Raw genomic sequence first — 24,055 nt, 5'->3', positions numbered from 1 at the left:
ACAAATGATTCACACAAAGAGTCACAATGAGTAATTAACTAGGATAAAGGATTTACACAAAGAGTCACAATAAATAATGACCAAGGACAAATGATTTACACAACGAGTCACAATGAGTAATTAACTAGGACAAATGATTCACACAAAGAGTCATAATAACTAATGAACAAGGATAAATGGTTCACATAGCGAGTCGCAAGGACTAATGAACAAGGACAAATGATTCACACAACGAGTCATAATGACTAATGAATGAAGACAAATGGTTCGCACAACGTGTCATAATGTGTAATTAACTAGGACAAATGATTCACACAAAGAGTCACAATAACTAATGAACAAGGACAAATGATTCACACAACGAGTCACAATGGCTAATGAACAAGGACAAATGATTCACACGACGAGTCACAATGACTAATGAACTAGGACAAATGATTCACACAAAGAGTCACAACGACTAATGAATAAAGACAAATGGTTTGCACAACGAGTCATAATGTGTAATTAACTAGGACAAATGATTCACACAAAGAGTGACAATGACTAATAAACAACGACAAATGGTTCACACAACGAGTCACAAGGACTAATGAACAAGGACAAACGATTCACAAAACGAGTCACAATGACTAATAAACAAGAACAAATGGTTCACACAACGAGTCACAAGAACTAATGAACAAGGACAAATGATTCACACAACGAGTCACAATGACTAATGTACTAGGACAAATGATTCACACAAAGAGTCACAATAAATAATGACCAAGGACAAATGCTTTACACAACGAGTCACAATGAGTAATTAACTAGGACAAATGATTCACACAAAGAGTCATAATAACTAATGAACAAGGATAAATGGTTCACATAACGAGTCACAAGGACTAGTGAACAAGGACAAATGATTCACATAACGAGTCATAATGACTAATAAATGAAGACAAATGGTTCGCACAACGAGTCACAATGTGTAATTAACTAGGACAAATGATTCACACAAAGAGTCACAATAACTAATGAACAAGGACAAATGATTCACACAACGAGTCACAATGGCTAATGAACAAGGACAAATGATTCACACGACGAGTCACAATGACTAATGAACTAGGACAAATGATTCACACAAAGAGTCACAACGACTAATGAATAAAGACAAATGGTTTGCACAACGAGTCATAATGTGTAATTAACTAGGACAAATGATTCACACAAAGAGTGACAATGACTAATAAACAAGGACAAATGGTTCACACAACGAGTCACAAGGACTAATGAACAAGGACAAATGATTCATACAACGAGTCACAATGTGTAATTAACTAGGACAAATGATTCACACAAAGAGTGACAATGACTAATAAACAAGGACAAATGGTTCACACAACGAGTCACAAGGACTAATGAACAAGGACAAATGATTCACACAAAGAGTCACAATGAGTAATTAACTAGGATAAAGGATTTACACAAAGAGTCACAATAAATAATTACCAAGGACAAATGATTTACACAACGAGTCACAATGAGTAATTAACTAGGACAAATGATTCACACAAAGAGTCATAATAACTAATTAACAATGACAAATAGTTCACACAACGAGTCACAAGAACTAATGAACAAGGACAAATGATTCACACAAAGAGTGACAATGACTAATAAACAAGGACAAATGGTTCACACAACGAGTCACAAGGACTAATGAACAAGGACAAACGATTCACAAAACGAGTCACAATGACTAATAAACAAGAACAAATGGTTCAAACAACGAGTCACAAGAACTAATGAACAAGGACAAATGATTCACACAACGAGTCACAATGACTAATGTACTAGGACAAATGATTCACACAAAGAGTCACAATGACTAATAAACAAGGACAAATGATTCACACAAAGAGTCACAATGACTAATGAACAAGGACAAATGATTCACACAAAGAGTCACAATGAGTAATTAACTAGGATAAAGGATTTACACAAAGAGTCACAATAAATAATGACCAAGGACAAATGATTTACACAACGAGTCACAATGAGTAATTAACTAGGACAAATGATTCACACAAAGAGTCATAATAACTAATTAACAATGACAAATAGTTCACACAACGAGTCACAAGGACTAATGAACAAGGACAAATGATTCATACAACGAGTCATAATGTGTAATTAACTAGGACAAATGATTCACACAAAGAGTGACAATGACTAATAAACAAGGACAAATGGTTCACACAACGAGTCACAAGGACTAATGAACAAGGACAAACGATTCACACAACGAGTCATAATGACTAATAAACAAGAACAAATGGTTCACACAACGAGTCACAAGAACTAATGAAGAAGGACAAATGATTCACACAACGAGAAATGGTTCACACAACGAGTCACAAGAACTAATGAATAAGGACAAATGATTCACACAACGAGTCACAATGACTAATGTACTAGGACAAATGATTCACACAAAGAGTCGCAATGACTAATGAACAAGGACAAATGATTCACACAAAGAGTCACAATGAGTAATTAACTAGGATAAAGGATTTACACAAAGAGTCACAATAACTAATGACCAAGGACAAATGATTTACACAACGAGTCACAATGAGTAATTAACTAGGACAAATGATTCACACAACGAGTCATAATGACTAATGAATGAAGACAAATGGTTCGCACAACGTGTCACAATGTGTAATTAACTAGGACAAATGATTCACACAAAGAGTCACAATAACTAATGAACAAGGACAAATGATTCACACAACGAGTCACAATGGCTAATGAACAAGGACAAATGATTCACACGACGAGTCACAATGACTAATGAACTAGGACAAATGATTCACACAAAGAGTCACAACGACTAATGAATAAAGACAAATGGTTTGCACAACGAGTCATAATGTGTAATTAACTAGGACAAATGATTCACACAAAGAGTGACAATGACTAATAAACAACGACAAATGGTTCACACAACGAGTCACAAGGACTAATGAACAAGGACAAACGATTCACAAAACGAGTCACAATGACTAATAAACAAGAACAAATGGTTCACACAACGAGTCACAAGAACTAATGAACAAGGACAAATGATTCACACAACGAGTCACAATGACTAATGTACTAGGACAAATGATTCACACAAAGAGTCACAATGACTAATGAACAAGGACAAATGATTCACACAAAGAGTCACAATGAGTAATTAACTAGGATAAAGGATTTACACAAAGAGTCACAATAAATAATGACCAAGGACAAATGATTTACACAACGAGTCACAATGAGTAATTAACTAGGACAAATGATTCACACAAAGAGTCATAATAACTAATGAACAAGGATAAATGGTTCACATAACGAGTCACAAGGACTAATGAACAAGGAAAAATGATTCACACAACGAGTCATAATGACTAATAAATGAAGACAAATGGTTCGCACAACGAGTCACAATGTGTAATTAACTAGGACAAATGATTCACACAAAGAGTCACAATAACTAATGAACAAGGACAAATGATTCACACAACGAGTCACAATGGCTAATGAACAAGGACAAATGATTCACACGACGAGTCACAATGACTAATGAACTAGGACAAATGATTCACACAAAGAGTCACAACGACTAATGAATAAAGACAAATGGTTTGCACAACGAGTCATAATGTGTAATTAACTAGGACAAATGATTCACACAAAGAGTGACAATGACTAATAAACAACGACAAATGGTTCACACAACGAGTCACAAGGACTAATGAACAAGGACAAACGATTCACAAAACGAGTCACAATGACTAATAAACAAGAACAAATGGTTCACACAACGAGTCACAAGAACTAATGAACAAGGACAAATGATTCACACAACGAGTCACAATGACTAATGTACTAGGACAAATGATTCACACAAAGAGTCACAATGACTAATGAACAAGGACAAATGATTCACACAAAGAGTCACAATGAGTAATTAACTAGGATAAAGGATTTACACAAAGAGTCACAATAAATAATGACCAAGGACAAATGATTTACACAACGAGTCACAATGAGTAATTAACTAGGACAAATGATTCACACAAAGAGTCATAATAACTAATGAACAAGGATAAATGGTTCACGTAACGAGTCACAAGGACTAATGAACAAGGACAAATGATTCACACAACGAGTCATAATGACTAATAAATGAAGACAAATGGTTCGCACAACGAGTCACTATGTGTAATTAACTAGGACAAATGATTCACACAAAGAGTCACAATAACTAATGAACAAGGACAAATGATTCACACAACGAGTCACAATGGCTAATGAACAAGGACAAATGATTCACACGACGAGTCACAATGACTAATGAACTAGGACAAATGATTCACACAAAGAGTCACAACGACTAATGAATAAAGACAAATGGTTTGCACAACGAGACATAATGTGTAATTAACTAGGACAAATGATTCACACAAAGAGTGACAATGACTAATAAACAAGGACAAATGGTTCACACAACGAGTCACAAGGACTAATGAACAAGGACAAATGATTCATACAACGAGTCACAATGTGTAATTAACTAGGACAAATGATTCACACAAAGAGTGACAATGACTAATAAACAAGGACAAATGGTTCACACAACGAGTCACAAGGACTAATGAACAAGGACAAACGATTCACAAAACGAGTCACAATGACTAATAAACAAGAACAAATGGTTCACACAACGAGTCACAAGAACTAATGAACAAGGACAAATGATTCACACAACGAGTCACAATGACTAATGTACTAGGACAAATGATTCACACAAAGAGTCACAATGACTAATGAACAAGGACAAATAATTCACACAAAGAGTCACAATGAGTAATTAACTAGGATAAAGGATTTACACAAAGAGTCACAATAAATAATTACCAAGGACAAATGATTTACACAACGAGTCACAATGAGTAATTAACTAGGACAAATGATTCACACAAAGAGTCATAATAACTAATTAACAATGACAAATAGTTCACACAACGAGTCACAAGGACTAATGAACAAGGACAAATGATTCATACAACGAGTCATAATGTGTAATTAACTAGGACAAATGATTCACACAAAGAGTGACAATGACTAATAAACAAAGACAAATGGTTCACACAACGAGTCACAAGGACTAATGAACAAGGACAAACGATTCACAAAACGAGTCACAATGACTAATAAACAAGAACAAATGGTTCACACAACGAGTCACAAGAACTAATGAACAAGGACAAATGATTCACACAACGAGTCACAATGACTAATGTACTAGGACAAATGATTCACACAAAGAGTCACAATGACTAATGAACAAGGACAAATGATTCACACAAAGAGTCACAATGAGTAATTAACTAGGATAAAGGATTTACACAAAGAGTCACAATAAATAATGACCAAGGACAAATGATTTACACAACGAGTCACAATGAGTAATTAACTAGGACAAATGATTCACACAAAGAGTCATAATAACTAATTAACAATGACAAATAGTTCACACAACGAGTCACAAGGACTAATGAACAAGGACAAATGATTCATACAACGAGTCATAATGTGTAATTAACTAGGACAAATGATTCACACAAAGAGTGACAATGACTAATAAACAAGGACAAATGGTTCACACAACGAGTCACAAGGACTAATGAACAAGGACAAACGATTCACACAACGAGTCATAATGACTAATAAACAAGAACAAATGGTTCACACAACGAGTCACAAGAACTAATGAAGAAGGACAAATGATTCACACAACGAGAAATGGTTCACACAACGAGTCACAAGAACTAATGAATAAGGACAAATGATTCACACAACGAGTCACAATGACTAATGTACTAGGGCAAATGATTCACACAAAGAGTCACAATGACTAATGAACAAGGACAAATGATTCACACAAAGAGTCACAATGAGTAATTAACTAGGATAAAGGATTTACACAAAGAGTCACAATAAATAATGACCAAGGACAAATGATTTACACAACGAGTCACAATGAGTAATTAACTAGGACAAATGATTCACACAAAGAGTCATAATAACTAATTAACAATGACAAATAGTTCACACAACGAGTCACAAGGACTAATGAACAAGGACAAATGATTCATACAACGAGTCATAATGTGTAATTAACTAGGACAAATGATTCACACAAAGAGTGACAATGACTAATAAACAAGGACAAATGGTTCACAAAACGAGTCACAAGGACTAATGAACAAGGACAAACGATTCACACAACGAGTCATAATGACTAATAAACAAGAACAAATGGTTCACACAACGCGTCACAAGAACTAATGAAGAAGGACAAATGATTCACACAACGAGTCACAATGACTAATGTACTAGGACAAATGATTCACACAAAGAGTCACAATGACTAATGAACAAGGACAAATGATTCACACAACGAGTCACAATGAGTAATTAACTAGGACAAATGATTCACACAAAGAGTCATAATAACTAATTAACAATGACAAATAGTTCACACAACGAGTCACAAGGACTAATGAACAAGGACAAATGATTCATACAACGAGTCATAATGTGTAATTAACTAGGACAAATGATTCACACAAAGAGTGACAATGACTAATAAACAAAGACAAATGGTTCACACAACGAGTCACAAGGACTAATGAACAAGGACAAACGATTCACAAAACGAGTCACAATGACTAATAAACAAGAACAAATGGTTCACACAACGAGTCACAAGAACTAATGAACAAGGACAAATGATTCACACAACGAGTCACAATGACTAATGTACTAGGACAAATGATTCACACAAAGAGTCACAATGACTAATGAACAAGGACAAATGATTCACACAAAGAGTCACAATGAGTAATTAACTAGGATAAAGGATTTACACAAAGAGTCACAATAAATAATGACCAAGGACAAATGATTTACACAACGAGTCACAATGAGTAATTAACTAGGACAAATGATTCACACAAAGAGTCATAATAACTAATTAACAATGACAAATAGTTCACACAACGAGTCACAAGGACTAATGAACAAGGACAAATGATTCATACAACGAGTCATAATGTGTAATTAACTAGGACAAATGATTCACACAAAGAGTGACAATGACTAATAAACAAGGACAAATGGTTCACACAACGAGTCACAAGGACTAATGAACAAGGACAAACGATTCACACAACGAGTCATAATGACTAATAAACAAGAACAAATGGTTCACACAACGAGTCACAAGAACTAATGAAGAAGGACAAATGATTCACACAACGAGAAATGGTTCACACAACGAGTCACAAGAACTAATGAATAAGGACAAATGATTCACACAACGAGTCACAATGACTAATGTACTAGGACAAATGATTCACACAAAGAGTCACAATGACTAATGAACAAGGACAAATGATTCACACAAAGAGTCACAATGAGTAATTAACTAGGATAAAGGATTTACACAAAGAGTCACAATAAATAATGACCAAGGACAAATGATTTACACAACGAGTCACAATGAGTAATTAACTAGGACAAATGATTCACACAAAGAGTCATAATAACTAATTAACAATGACAAATAGTTCACACAACGAGTCACAAGGACTAATGAACAAGGACAAATGATTCATACAACGAGTCATAATGTGTAATTAACTAGGACAAATGATTCACACAAAGAGTGACAATGACTAATAAACAAGGACAAATGGTTCACAAAACGAGTCACAAGGACTAATGAACAAGGACAAACGATTCACACAACGAGTCATAATGACTAATAAACAAGAACAAATGGTTCACACAACGCGTCACAAGAACTAATGAAGAAGGACAAATGATTCACACAACGAGTCACAATGACTAATGTACTAGGACAAATGATTCACACAAAGAGTCACAATGACTAATGAACAAGGACAAATGATTCACACAAAGAGTCACAATGAGTAATTAACTAGGATAAAGGATTTACACAAAGAGTCACAATAAATAATGACCAAGGACAAATGATTTACACAACGAGTCACAATGAGTAATTAACTAGGACAAATGATTCACACAAAGAGTCATAATAACTAATGAACAAGGATAAATGGTTCACATAACGAGTCACAAGAACTAATGAACAAGGACAAATGATTCACACAACGAGTCATAATGACTAATGAATGAAGACAAATGGTTCGCACAACGAGTCACAATGTGTAATTAACTAGGACAAATGATTCACACAAAGAGTCACAATAACTAATGAACAAGGACAAATGATTCACACAACGAGTCACAATGGCTAATGAACAAGGACAAATGATTCACACGACGAGTCACAATGACTAATGAACTAGGACAAATGATTCACACAAATAGTCACAACGACTAATGAATAAAGACAAATGGTTTGCACAACTGATGCGATCCAAGGTAATGACTCGAAGTTGGTTAACGGGCTAGACGAGCTGGTTGTGAACAGTCACGGTGATAGTCTGATTATGGCTCGTGGTTTTCAGCCTTTAAGCTTCAATTATCCTTCCTTTGTGAATTAGCTAAGTGTGGAATAGAAGAGCTGATGGGGGGAGCATGCATTCCAAGGAGGACGGTCCAACAAGACGTTTTTACTTTACATTTTCAGATTATGTTTTACAATAATATCTTAGCTTAATTAGTGATTGTCTAAGTTCAATGAACTAGTAGCTTTAAGTATTGTAATTAAGTGAAGAGTGATTGCTCAACTCTTCACCTTACTTGGACCATTTAGGACGGCAGCCTTGGGGCTTATATAAAGCCTTCAAGTTCATGAATAAAGAAGATCAGAAATTTAGAAAATTGTTTTCAGTTGAAAATGGTTGCGGCCAATCCTTTGTTATTGTTTGACGCGTTTCAAGCATTAACCCGAGTTATAATCAATAGGTCTTGATTATAGTTCACCATTGTTTGAGTTATAGGTCTAGCTCAAGCAAATATCCCATTGGTTCGATTTATTCACATAATTCGAAACAAATATCCTTTATTTCTTGTTTCATTCACATATAAAAAAAACACATAAACATTACTTTTTATCAATTTCGACAATCAGACAGTCATCAGCACTGTTCGATTCAATAAATTCCGCTTCCGCATTCACATCATATAAACTCCGCTGCCCAATTCGCATCATAAGTGGTATCAGAGCCTCGGCTCTTGATTTTCCATCATCGAGACGGTCCTAGGCGTGTCAAAACCAAGTTGTTAGTTGAATTTCTGATCGCGATTGGAGTTCAAAGGTTAAACTTGAACAGGTAGTTCGAGGGTTAATCGGTTTTGCATCTCGGGAACAAGTTTCTAGTCATTTGTTATTCAAGGCGTGACGGAGACCAAAAAAAAAAAAAAAAAAAAAATTACAAAAAAAAAAAGTTACTGTTCACGAGCCCTGTTACTGTTCATCCGTGAGAAAAAAAAAAATTTGGTCCCAAACGGTCTTAAGGTGTGTCGAAGTCAAGATGTTGGTTGAATTTCCGGTTGCGATTGGAATTCAAAGGTTAAACTCGAGCGAGGTAGTTCGAGGGTTGATCGGCTTTTGATAACCCATATCATAGGTTCAAGAATCGGGACGATTCTTTTTCAAGAAAGGGCGGATGATGCGATCCAAGGTAATGACTCGAAGTTGGTTAACGGGCTAGACGAGCTGGTTGTGAACAGTCACGGTGATAGTCTGATTATGGCTCGTGGTTTTCAGCCTTTAAGCTTCAATTATCCTTCCTTTGTGAATTAGCTAAGTGTGGAATAGAAGAGCTGATGGGGGGAGCATGCATTCCAAGGAGGACGGTCCAACAAGACGTTTTTACTTTACATTTTCAGATTATGTTTTACAATAATATCTTAGCTTAATTAGTGATTGTCTAAGTTCAATGAACTAGTAGCTTTAAGTATTGTAATTAAGTGAAGAGTGATTGCTCAACTCTTCACCTTACTTGGACCATTTAGGACGGCAGCCTTGGGGCTTATATAAAGCCTTCAAGTTCATGAATAAAGAAGATCAGAAATTTAGAAAATTGTTTTCAGTTGAAAATGGTTGCGGCCAATCCTTTGTTATTGTTTGACGCGTTTCAAGCATTAACCCGAGTTATAATCAATAGGTCTTGATTATAGTTCACCATTGTTTGAGTTATAGGTCTAGCTCAAGCAAATATCCCATTGGTTCGATTTATTCACATAATTCGAAACAAATATCCTTTATTTCTTGTTTCATTCACATATAAAAAAAACACATAAACATTACTTTTTATCAATTTCGACAATCAGACAGTCATCAGCACTGTTCGATTCAATAAATTCCGCTTCCGCATTCACATCATATAAACTCCGCTGCCCAATTCGCATCAACAACGAGTCATAATGTGTAATTAACTAGGACAAATGATTCACACAAAGAGTGACAATGACTAATAAACAACGACAAATGGTTCACACAACGAGTCACAAGGACTAATGAACAAGGACAAACGATTCACAAAACGAGTCACAATGACTAATAAACAAGAACAAATGGTCACACAACGAGTCACAAGAACTAATGAACAAGGACAAATGATTCACACAACTAGTCACAATGACTAATGTACTAGGACAAATGATTCACACAAAGAGTCACAATGACTAATGAACAAGGACAAATGATTCACACAAAGAGTCAGAATGAGTAATTAACTAGGATAAAGGATTTACACAAAGAGTCACAATAAATAATGACCAAGGACAAATGATTTACACAACGAGTCACAATGAGTAATTAACTAGGACAAATGATTCACACAAAGAGTCATAATAACTAATGAACAAGGATAAATGGTTCACATAACGAGTCACAAGGACTAATGAACATGGACAAATGATTCACACAACGAGTCATAATGACTAATAAATGAAGACAAATGGTTCGCACAACGAGTCACAATGTGTAATTAACTAGGACAAATGATTCACACAAAGAGTCACAATAACTAATGAACAAGGACAAATGATTCACACAACGAGTCACAATGGCTAATGAACAAGGACAAATGATTCACACGACGAGTCACAATGACTAATGAACTAGGACAAATGATTCACACAAAGAGTCACAACGACTAATGAATAAAGACAAATGGTTTGCACAACGAGTCATAATGTGTAATTAACTAGGACAAATGATTCACACAAAGAGTGACAATGACTAATAAACAAGGACAAATGGTTCACACAACGAGTCACAAGGACTAATGAACAAGGACAAACGATTCACAAAACGAGTCACAATGACTAATAAACAAGAACAAATGGTTCACACAACGAGTCACAAGAACTAATGAACAAGGACAAATGATTCACACAACGAGTAACAATGACTAATGTACTAGGACAAATGATTCACACAAAGAGTCACAATGACTAATGAACAAGGACAAATAATTCACACAAAGATTCACAATGAGTAATTAACTAGGATAAAGGATTTACACAAAGAGTCACAATAAATAATGACCAAGGACAAATGATTTACACAACGAGTCACAATGAGTAATTAACTAGGACAAATGATTCACACAAAGAGTCATAATAACTAATTAACAATGACAAATAATTCACACAACGAGTCACAAGGACAAATGATTCATACAACGAGTCATAATGTGTAATTAACTAGGACAAATGATTCACACAAAGAGTGACAATGACTAATAAACAAGGACAAATGGTTCACACAACGAGTCACAAGGACTAATGAACAAGGACAAACGATTCACAAAACGAGTCACAATGACTAATAAACAAGAACAAATGGTTCAAACAACGAGTCACAAGAACTAATGAACAAGGACAAATGATTCACACAACGAGTCACAATGACTAATGTACTAGGACAAATGATTCACACAAAGAGTCACAATGACTAATGAACAAGGACAAATGATTCACACAAAGAGTCACAATGAGTAATTAACTAGGATAAAGGATTTACACAAAGAGTCACAATAAATAATGACCAAGGACAAATGATTTACACAACGAGTCACAATGAGTAATTAACTAGGACAAATGATTCACACAAAGAGTCATAATAACTAATGAACAAGGATAAATGGTTCACATAACGAGTCACAAGGACTAATGAACAAGGACAAATGATTCACACAACGAGTCATAATGACTAATGAATAAAGACAAATGGTTCGCACAACGAGTCACAATGTGTAATTAACTAGGACAAATGATTCACACAAAGAGTCACAATAACTAATGAACAAGGACAAATGATTCACACATCGAGTCACAATGGCTAATGAACAAGGACAAATGATTCACACGACGAGTCACAATGACTAATGAACTAGGACAAATGATATACACAAAGAGTCACAACGACTAATAAACAAGGACAAATGGTTCACACAACGAGTCACAAGGACTAATGAACAAGGACAAATGATTCACTCGACGAGTCACAATGACTAATGAACTAGGACAAATGATTCACACAAAGAGTCACAACGACTAATGAATAAAGACAAATGGTTCTCACAACGAGTCATAATGTGTAATTAACTCGGACAAATGATTCACACAAAGAGTGACAATGACTAATAAACAAGGACAAATGGTTCACACAACGAGTCACAAGGACTAATGAACAAGGACAAACGATTCACACAACGAGTCACAATGACTAATAAACAAGAACAAATGGTTCACACAACGAGTCACAAGAACTAATGAACAAGGACAAATGATTCACACAACGAGTCACAATGACTAATGTACTAGGACAAATGATTCACACAAAGAGTCACAATGACAAATGATTCACACAACGGGTCACAATGAGTAATTAACTAGGATAAAGGATTTACACAAAGAGTCACAATAAATAATGACCAAGGACAAATGATTTACACAACGAGTCACAATGAGTAATTAACTAGGACAAATGATTCACACAAAGAGTCAAAATAACTAATGAACAAGGACAAATGGTTCACATAACGAGTCACAAGGACTAATGAACAAGGACAAATGATTCACACAACGAGTCATAATGACTAATGAATGAAGACAAATGGTTCGCACAACGACTCACAATGTGTAATTAACTAGGACAAATGATTCACACAAAGAGTCACAATAACTAATGAACAAGGACAAATGATTCACACAACGAGTCACAATGGCTAATGAACAAGGACAAATGATTCACACGACGAGTCACAATGACTAATGAACTAGAACAAATGATTCACACAAAGAGTCACAACGACTAATGAATAAAGACAAATGGTTTGCACAACGAGTCATAATGTGTAATTAACTAGGACAAATGATTCACACAAAGAGTGACAATGACTAATAAACAAGGACAAATGGTTCACACAATGAGTCACAAGGACTAATGAACAAGGACAAATGATTCATACAACGAGTCACAATGTGTAATTAACTAGGACAAATGATTCACACAAAGAGTGACAATGACTAATAAACAAGGAGAAATGGTTCACACAACGAGTCACAAGGACTAATGAACAAGGACAAACGATTCACAAAACGAGTCACAATGACTAATAAACAAGAACAAATGGTTCAAACAACGAGTCACAAGAACTAATGAACAAGGACAAATGATTCACACAACGAGTCACAATGACTAATGTACTAGGACAAATGATTCACACAAAGAGTCACAATGACTAATGAACAAGGACAAATGATTCACACAAAGAGTCACAATGAGTAATTAACTAGGATAAAGGATTTACACAAAGAGTCACAATGAGTAATTAACTAGGATAAAGGATTTACACAAAGAGTCACAATAAATAATGACCAAGGACAAATGATTTACACAACGAGTCACAATGAGTAATTAACTAGGACAAATGATTCACACAAAGAGTCATAATAACTAATGAACAAGGATAAATGGTTCACATAACGAGTCACAAGGACTAATGAACAAGGACAAATGATTCACACAACGAGTCATAATGACTAATGAATAAAGACAAATGGTTCGCACAACGAGTCACAATGTGTAATTAACTAGGACAAATGATTCACACAAAGAGTCACAATAACTAATGAACAAGGACAAATGATTCACACAACGAGTCACAATGGCTAATAAACAAGGACAAATGATTCACACGACGAGTCACAATGACTAATGAACTAGGACAAATGATTCACACAAAGAGTCACAACGACTAATAAACAAGGACAAATGGTTCACACAACGAGTCACAAGGACTAATGAACAAGGACAAATGATTCACACGACGAGTCACAATGACTAATGAACTAGGACAAATGATTCACACAAAGAGTCACAACGACTAATGAATAAAGACAAATGGTTCTCACAACGAGTCATAATGTGTAATTAACTCGGACAAATGATTCACACAAAGAGTGACAATGACTAATAAACAAGGACAAATGGTTCACACAACGAGTCACAAGGACTAATGAACAAGGACAAACGATTCACACAACGAGTCACAATGACTAATAAACAAGAACAAATGGTTCAAACAACGAGTCACAAGAACTAATGAACAAGGACAAATGATTCACACAACGAGTCACAATGACTAATGTACTAGGACAAATGATTCACACAAAGAGTCACAATGACTAATGAACAAGGACAAATGATTCACACAACGGGTCACAATGAGTAATTAACTAGGATAAAGGATTTACACAAAGAGTCACAATAAATAATGACCAAGGACAAATGATTTACACAACGAGTCACAATGAGTAATTAACTAGGACAAATGGTTCACACAACGAGTCACAAGAACTAATGAACAAGGACAAATGATTCACACAACGAGTCACAATGACTAATGTACTAGGACAAATGATTCACACAAAGAGTCACAATGACTAATGAAAAAGGACAAATGATTCACACAACGGGTTACAATGAGTAATTAACTAGGATAAAGGATTTACACAAAGAGTCACAATAAATAATGACCAAGGACAAATGATTTACACAACGAGTCACAATGAGTAATTAACTAGGACAAATGATTCACACAAAGAGTCATAATAACTAATGAACAAGGACAAATGGTTCACATAACGAGTCACAAGGACTAATGAACAAGGACAAATGATTCACACAACGAGTCATAATGACTAATGAATAAAGACAAATGGTTCGCACAACGAGTCACAATGTGTAATTAACTAGGACAAATGATTCACACAAAGAGTCACAATAACTAATGAACAAGGACAAATGATTCACACAACGAGTCACAATGGCTAATGAACAAGGACAAATGATTCACACGACGAGTCACAATGACTAATGAACTAGGACAAATGATTCACACAAAGAGTCACAACGACTAATGAATAAAGACAAATGGTTTGCACAACGAGTCATAATGTGTAATTAACTAGGACAAATGATTCACACAAAGAGTGACAATAACTAATAAACAAGGACAAATGGTTCACACAACGAGCCACAAGGACTAATGAACAAGGACAAATGATTCATACAATGAGTCACAATGTGTAATTAACTAGGACAAATGATTCACACAAAGAGTGACAATGACTAATAAACAAGGACAAATGGTTCACACAACGAGTCACAAGGACTAATAAACAAGGACAAACGATTCACAAAACGAGTCACAATGACTAATAAACAAGAACAAATGGTTCAAACAACGAGTCACAAGAACTAATGAACAAGGACAAATGATTCACACAACGAGTCACAATGACTAATGTACTAGGACAAATGATTCACACAAAGAGTCACAATGACTAATAAACAAGGACAAATGATTCACACAAAGAGTCACAATGAGTAATTAACTAGGATAAAGGATTTACACAAAGAGTCACAATAAATAATGACCAAGGACAAATGATTTACACAACGAGTCACAATGAGTAATTAACTAGGACAAATGATTCACACAAAGAGTCATAATAACTAATGAACAAGGATAAATGGTTCACAAAACGAGTCATAAGGACTAATGAACAAGGACAAATGATTCACACAACGAGTCATAATGACTAATGAATAAAGACAAATGGTTCGCACAACGAGTCACAATGTGTAATTAACTAGGACAAATGATTCACACAAAGAGTCACAATAACTAATGAACAAGGACAAATGATTCACACAACGAGTCACAATGGCTAATGAACAAGGACAAATGATTCACACGACGAGTCACAATGACTAATGAACTAGGACAAATGATTCACACAAAGAGTCACAACGACTAATAAACAAGGACAAATGGTTCACACAACGAGTCACAAGGACTAATGAACAAGGACAAATGATTCACACGACGAGTCACAATGACTAATGAACTAGGACAAATGATTCACACAAAGAGTCACAACGACTAATGAATAAAGACAAATGGTTCTCACAACGAGTCATAATGTGTAATTAACTCGGACAAATGATTCACACAAAGAGTGACAATGACTAATAAACAAGGACAAATGGTTCACACAACGAGTCACAAGGACTAATGAACAAGGACAAACGATTCACACAACGAGTCACAATGACTAATAAAAAAGAACAAATGGTTCACACAACGAGTCACAAGAACTAATGAACAAGGACAAATGATTCACACAACGAGTCACATTGACTAATGTACTAGGACAAATGATTCACACAAAGATTCACAATGACTAATGAACAAGGACAAATGATTCACACAACGGGTCACAATGAGTAATTAACTAGGATAAAGGATTTACACAAAGAGTCACAATAAATAATGACCAAGGACAAATGATTTACACAACGAGTCACAATGAGTAATTAACTAGGACAAATGATTCACACAAAGAGTCAAAATAACTAATGAACAAGGACAAATGATTCACATAACGAGTCACAAGGACTAATGAACAAGGACAAATGATTCACACAACGAGTCATAATGACTAATGAATGAAGACAAATGGTTCGCACAACGAGTCACAATGTGTAATTAACTAGGACAAATGATTCACACAAAGAGTCACAATAACTAATGAACAAGGACAAATGATTCACACAACGAGTCACAATGGCTAATGAACAAGGACAAATGATTCACACGACGAGTCACAATGACTAATGAACTAGGACAAATGATTCACACAAAGAGTCACAACGACTAATGAATACAGACAAATGGTTTGCACAACGAGTCATAATGGGTAATTAACTAGGACAAATGATTCACACAAAGAGTGACAATGACTAATAAACAAGGACAAATGGTTCACACAACGAGTCACAAGGACTAATGAACAAGGACAAATGATTCATACAACGAGTCACAATGTGTAATTAACTAGGACAAATGATTCACACAAAGAGTCATAATAACTAATGAACAAGGATAAATGGTTCACATAACGAGTCACAAGGACTAATGAACAAGGACAAATGATTCACACAACGAGTCATAATGACTAATGAATAAAGACAAATGGTTCGCACAACGAGTCACAATGTGTAATTAACTAGGACAAATGATTCACACAAAGAGTCACAATAACTAATGAACAAGGACAAATGATTCACACAACGAGTCACAATGGCTAATGAACAAGGACAAATGATTCACACGACGAGTCACAATGACTAATGAACTAGGACAAATGATTCACACAAAGAGTCACAACGACTAATAAACAAGGACAAATGGTTCACACAACGAGTCACAAGGACTAATGAACAAGGACAAATGATTCACACGACGAGTCACAATGACTAATGAACTAGGACAAATGATTCACACAAAGAGTCACAACGACTAATGAATAAAGACAAATGGTTCTCACAACGAGTCATAAAGTGTAATTAACTCGGACAAATGATTCACACAAAGAGTGACAATGACTAATAAACAAGGACAAATGGTTCACACAACGAGTCACAAGGACTAATGAACAAGGACAAACGATTCACACAACGAGTCACAATGACTAATAAACAAGATCAAATGGTTCACACAACGAGTCACAAGAACTAATGAACAAGGACAAATGATTCACACAACGAGTCACAATGACTAATGTACTAGGACAAATGATTCACACAAAGAGTCACAATGACTAATGAACAAGGACAAATGATTCACACAACGGGTCACAATGAGTAATTAACTAGGATAAAGGATTTACACAAAGAGTCACAATAAATAATGACCAAGGACAAATGATTTACACAACGAGTCACAATGAGTAATTAACTAGGACAAATGGTTCACACAACGAGTCACAAGAACTAATGAACAAGGACAAATGATTCACACAACGAGTCACAATGACTAATGTACTAGGACAAATGATTCACACAAAGAGTCACAATGACTAATGAACAAGGACAAATGATTCACACAACGGGTTACAATGAGTAATTAACTAGGATAAAGGATTTACACAAAGAGTCACAATAAATAATGACCAAGGACAAATGATTTACACAACGAGTCACAATGAGTAATTAACTAGGACAAATGATTCACACAAAGAGTCATAATAACTAATGAACAAGGATAAATGGTTCACATAACGAGTCACAAGGACTAATGAACAAGGACAAATGATTCACACAACGAGTCATAATGACTAATGAATAAAGACAAATGGTTCGCACAACGAGTCACAATGTGTAATTAACTAGGACAAATGATTCACACAAAGAGTCACAATAACTAATGAACAAGGACAAATGATTCACACAACGAGTCACAATGGCTAATGAACAAGGACAAATGATTCACACGACGAGTCACAATGACTAATGAACTAGGACAAATGATTCACACAAAGAGTCACAACGACTAATAAACAAGGACAAATGGTTCACACAACGAGTCACAAGGACTAATGAACAAGGACAAATGATTCACACGACGAGTCACAATGACTAATGAACTAGGACAAATGATTCACACAAAGAGTCACAACGACTAATGAATAAAGACAAATGGTTCTCACAACGAGTCATAATGTGTAATTAACTCGGACAAATGATTCACACAAAGAGTGACAATGACTAATAAACAAGGACAAATGGTTGACACAACGAGTCACAAGGACTAATGAACAAGGACAAACGATTCACACAACGAGTCACAATGACTAATAAACAAGAACAAATGGTTCACACAACGAGTCACAAGAACTAATGAACAAGGACAAATGATTCACACAACGAGTCACAATGACTAATGTACTAGGACAAATGATTCACACAAAGAGTCACAATGACTAATGAACAAGGACAAATGATTCACACAACGGGTCACAATGAGTAATTAACTAGGATAAAGGATTTACACAAAGAGTCACAATAAATAATGACCAAGGACAAATGATTTACACAACGAGTCACAATGAGTAATTAACTAGGACAAATGGTTCACACAACGAGTCACAAGAACTAATGAACAAGGACAAATGATTCACACAACGAGTCACAATGACTAATGTACTAGGACAAATGATTCACACAAAGAGTCACAATGACTAATGAACAAGGACAAATGATTCACACAACGGGTTACAATGAGTAATTAACTAGGATAAAGGATTTACACAAAGAGTCACAATAAATAATGACCAAGGACAAATGATTTACACAACGAGTCACAATGAGTAATTAACTAGTTCAAATGATTCACACAAAGAGTCATAATAACTAATGAACAAGGACAAATGGTTCACATAACGAGTCACAAGGACTAATGAACAAGGACAAATGATTCACACAACGAGTCATAATGACTAATGAATAAAGACAAATGGTTCGCACAACGAGTCACAATGTGTAATTAACTAGGACAAATAATTCACACAAAGAGTCACAATAACTAATGAACAAGGACAAATGATTCACACAACGAGTCACAATGGCTAATGAACAAGGACAAATGATTCACACGACTAGTCACAATGACTAATGAACTAGGACAAATGATTCACACAAAGAGTCACAACGACTAATAAACAAGGACAAATGGTTCACACAACGAGTCACAAGGACTAATGAACAAGGACAAATGATTCACACGACGAGTCACAATGACTAATGAACTAGGACAAATGATTCACACAAAGAGTCACAACGACTAATGAATAAAGACAAATGGTTCTCACAACGAGTCATAATGTGTAATTAACTCGGACAAATGATTCACACAAAGAGTGACAATGACTAATAAACAAGGACAAATGGTTCACACAACGAGTCACAAGGACTAATGAACAAGGACAAACGATTCACACAACGAGTCACAATGACTAATAAAAAAGAACAAATGGTTCACACAACGAGTCACAAGAACTAATGAACAAGGACAAATGATTCACACAACGAGTCACATTGACTAATGTACTAGGACAAATGATTCACACAAAGATTCACAATGACTAATGAACAAGGACAAATGATTCACACAACGGGTCACAATGAGTAATTAACTAGGATAAAGGATTTACACAAAGAGTCACAATAAATAATGACCAAGGACAAATGATTTACACAACGAGTCACAATGAGTAATTAACTAGGACAAATGATTCACACAAAGAGTCAAAATAACTAATGAACAAGGACAAATGATTCACATAACGAGTCACAAGGACTAATGAACAAGGACAAATGATTCACACAACGAGTCATAATGACTAATGAATGAAGACAAATGGTTCGCACAACGAGTCACAATGTGTAATTAACTAGGACAAAAGATTCACACAAAGAGTCACAATAACTAATGAACAAGGACAAATGATTCACACAACGAGTCACAATGGCTAATGAACAAGGACAAATGATTCACACGACGAGTCACAATGACTAATGAACTAGGACAAATGATTCACACAAAGAGTCACAACGACTAATGAATAAAGACAAATGGTTTGCACAACGAGTCATAATGGGTAATTAACTAGGACAAATGATTCACACAAAGAGTGACAATGACTAATAAACAAGGACAAATGGTTCACACAACGAGTCACAAGGACTAATGAACAAGGACAAATGATTCATACAACGAGTCACAATGTGTAATTAACTAGGACAAATGATTCACACAAAGAGTGACAATGACTAATAAACAAGGACAAATGGTTCACACAACGAATCACAAGGACTAATGAACAAGGACAAACGATTCACAAAACGAGTCACAATGACGAATAAACAAGAACAAATGGTTCACACAACGAGTCACAAGAACTAATGAACAAGGACAAACGATTCACAAAACGAGTCACAATGACGAATAAACAAGAACAAATGGTTCACACAACGAGTCACAAGAACTAATAAACAAGGACAAATGGTTCACACAACGAGTCACAAGGACTAATGAACAAGGACAAACGATTCACACAACGAGTCACAATGACTAATAAAAAAGAACAAATGGTTCACACAACGAGTCACAAGAACTAATGAACAAGGACAAATGATTCACACAACGAGTCACATTGACTAATGTACTAGGACAAATGATTCACACAAAGACTCACAATGACTAATGAACAAGGACAAATGATTCACACAACGGGTCACAATGAGTAATTAACTAGGATAAAGGATTTACACAAAGAGTCACAATAAATAATGACAAGGACAAATGATTTACACAACGAGTCACAATGAGTAATTAACTAGGACAAATGATTCACACAAAGAGTCAAAATAACTAATGAACAAGGACAAATGATTCACATAACGAGTCACAAGGACTAATGAACAAGGACAAATGATTCACACAACGAGTCATAATGACTAATGAATGAAGACAAATGGTTCGCACAACGAGTCACAATGTGTAATTAACTAGGACAAATGATTCACACAAAGAGTCACAATAACTAATGAACAAGGACAAATGATTCACACAACGAGTCACAATGGCTAATGAACAAGGACAAATGATTCACACGACGAGTCACAATGACTAATGAACTAGGACAAATGATTCACACAAAGAGTCACAACGACTAATGAATAAAGACAAATGGTTTGCACAACGAGTCATAATGGGTAATTAACTAGGACAAATGATTCACACAAAGAGTGACAATGACTAATAAACAAGGACAAATGGTTCACACAACGAGTCACAAGGACTAATGAACAAGGACAAATGATTCATACAACGAGTCACAATGTGTAATTAACTAGGACAAATGATTCACACAAAGAGTCATAATAACTAATGAACAAGGATAAATGGTTCACATAACGAGTCACGAGGACTAATGAACAAGGACAAATGATTCACACAACGAGTCATAATGACTAATGAATAAAGACAAATGGTTCGCACAACGAGTCACAATGTGTAATTAACTAGGACAAATGATTCACACAAAGAGTCACAATAACTAATGAACAAGGACAAATGATTCACACAACGAGTCACAATGGCTAATGAACAAGGACAAATGATTCACACGACGAGTCACAATGACTAATGAACTAGGACAAATGATTCACACAAAGAGTCACAACGACTAATAAACAAGGACAAATGGTTCACACAACGAGTCACAAGGACTAATGAACAAGGACAAATGATTCACACGACGAGTCACAATGACTAATGAACTAGGACAAATGATTCACACAAAGAGTCACAACGACTAATGAATAAAGACAAATGGTTCTCACAACGAGTCATAATGTGTAATTAACTCGGACAAATGATTCACACAAAGAGTGACAATGACTAATAAACAAGGACAAATGGTTCACACAACGAGTCACAAGGACTAATGAACAAGGACAAACGATTCACACAACGAGTCACAATGACTAATAAACAAGAACAAATGGTTCACACAACGAGTCACAAGAACTAATGAACAAGGACAAATGATTCACACAACGAGTCACAATGACTAATGTACTAGGACAAATGATTCACACAAAGAGTCACAATGACTAATGAACAAGGACAAATGATTCACACAACGGGTCACAATGAGTAATTAACTAGGATAAAGGATTTACACAAAGAGTCACAATAAATAATGACCAAGGACAAATGATTTACACAACGAGTCACAATGAGTAATTAACTAGGACAAATGGTTCACACAACGAGTCACAAGAACTAATGAATAAGGACAAATGATTCACACAACGAGTCACAATGACTAATGTACTAGGACAAATGATTCACACAAAGAGTCACAATGACTAATGAACAAGGACAAATGATTCACACAACGGGTTACAATGAGTAATTAACTAGGATAAAGGATTTACACAAAGAGTCACAATAAATAATGACCAAGGACAAATGATTTACACAACGAGTCACAATGAGTAATTAACTAGGACAAATGATTCACACAAAGAGTCATAATAACTAATGAACAAGGATAAATGGTTCACATAACGAGTCACAAGGACTAATGAACAAGGACAAATGATTCACACAACGAGTCATAATGACTAATGAATAAAGACAAATGGTTCGCACAACGAGTCACAATGTGTAATTAACTAGGACAAATGATTCACACAAAGAGTCACAATAACTAATGAACAAGGACAAATGATTCACACAACGAGTCACAATGGCTAATGAACAAGGACAAATGATTCACACGACGAGTCACAATGACTAATGAACTAGGACAAATGATTCACACAAAGAGTCACAACGACTAATAAACAAGGACAAATGGTTCACACAACGAGTCACAAGGACTAATGAACAAGGACAAATGATTCACACGACGAGTCACAATGACTAATGAACTAGGACAAATGATTCACACAAAGAGTCACAACGACTAATGAATAAAGACAAATGGTTCTCACAACGAGTCATAATGTGTAATTAACTCGGACAAATGATTCACACAAAGAGTGACAATGACTAATAAACAAGGACAAATGGTTGAC

Source organism: Silene latifolia, unplaced genomic scaffold (assembly GCF_048544455.1).
Source record: "Silene latifolia isolate original U9 population unplaced genomic scaffold, ASM4854445v1 scaffold_126, whole genome shotgun sequence".
Classification (NCBI taxonomy): Eukaryota; Viridiplantae; Streptophyta; class Magnoliopsida; order Caryophyllales; family Caryophyllaceae; genus Silene; species Silene latifolia.
Note: the sequence above shows the minus strand (reverse complement) of the source record.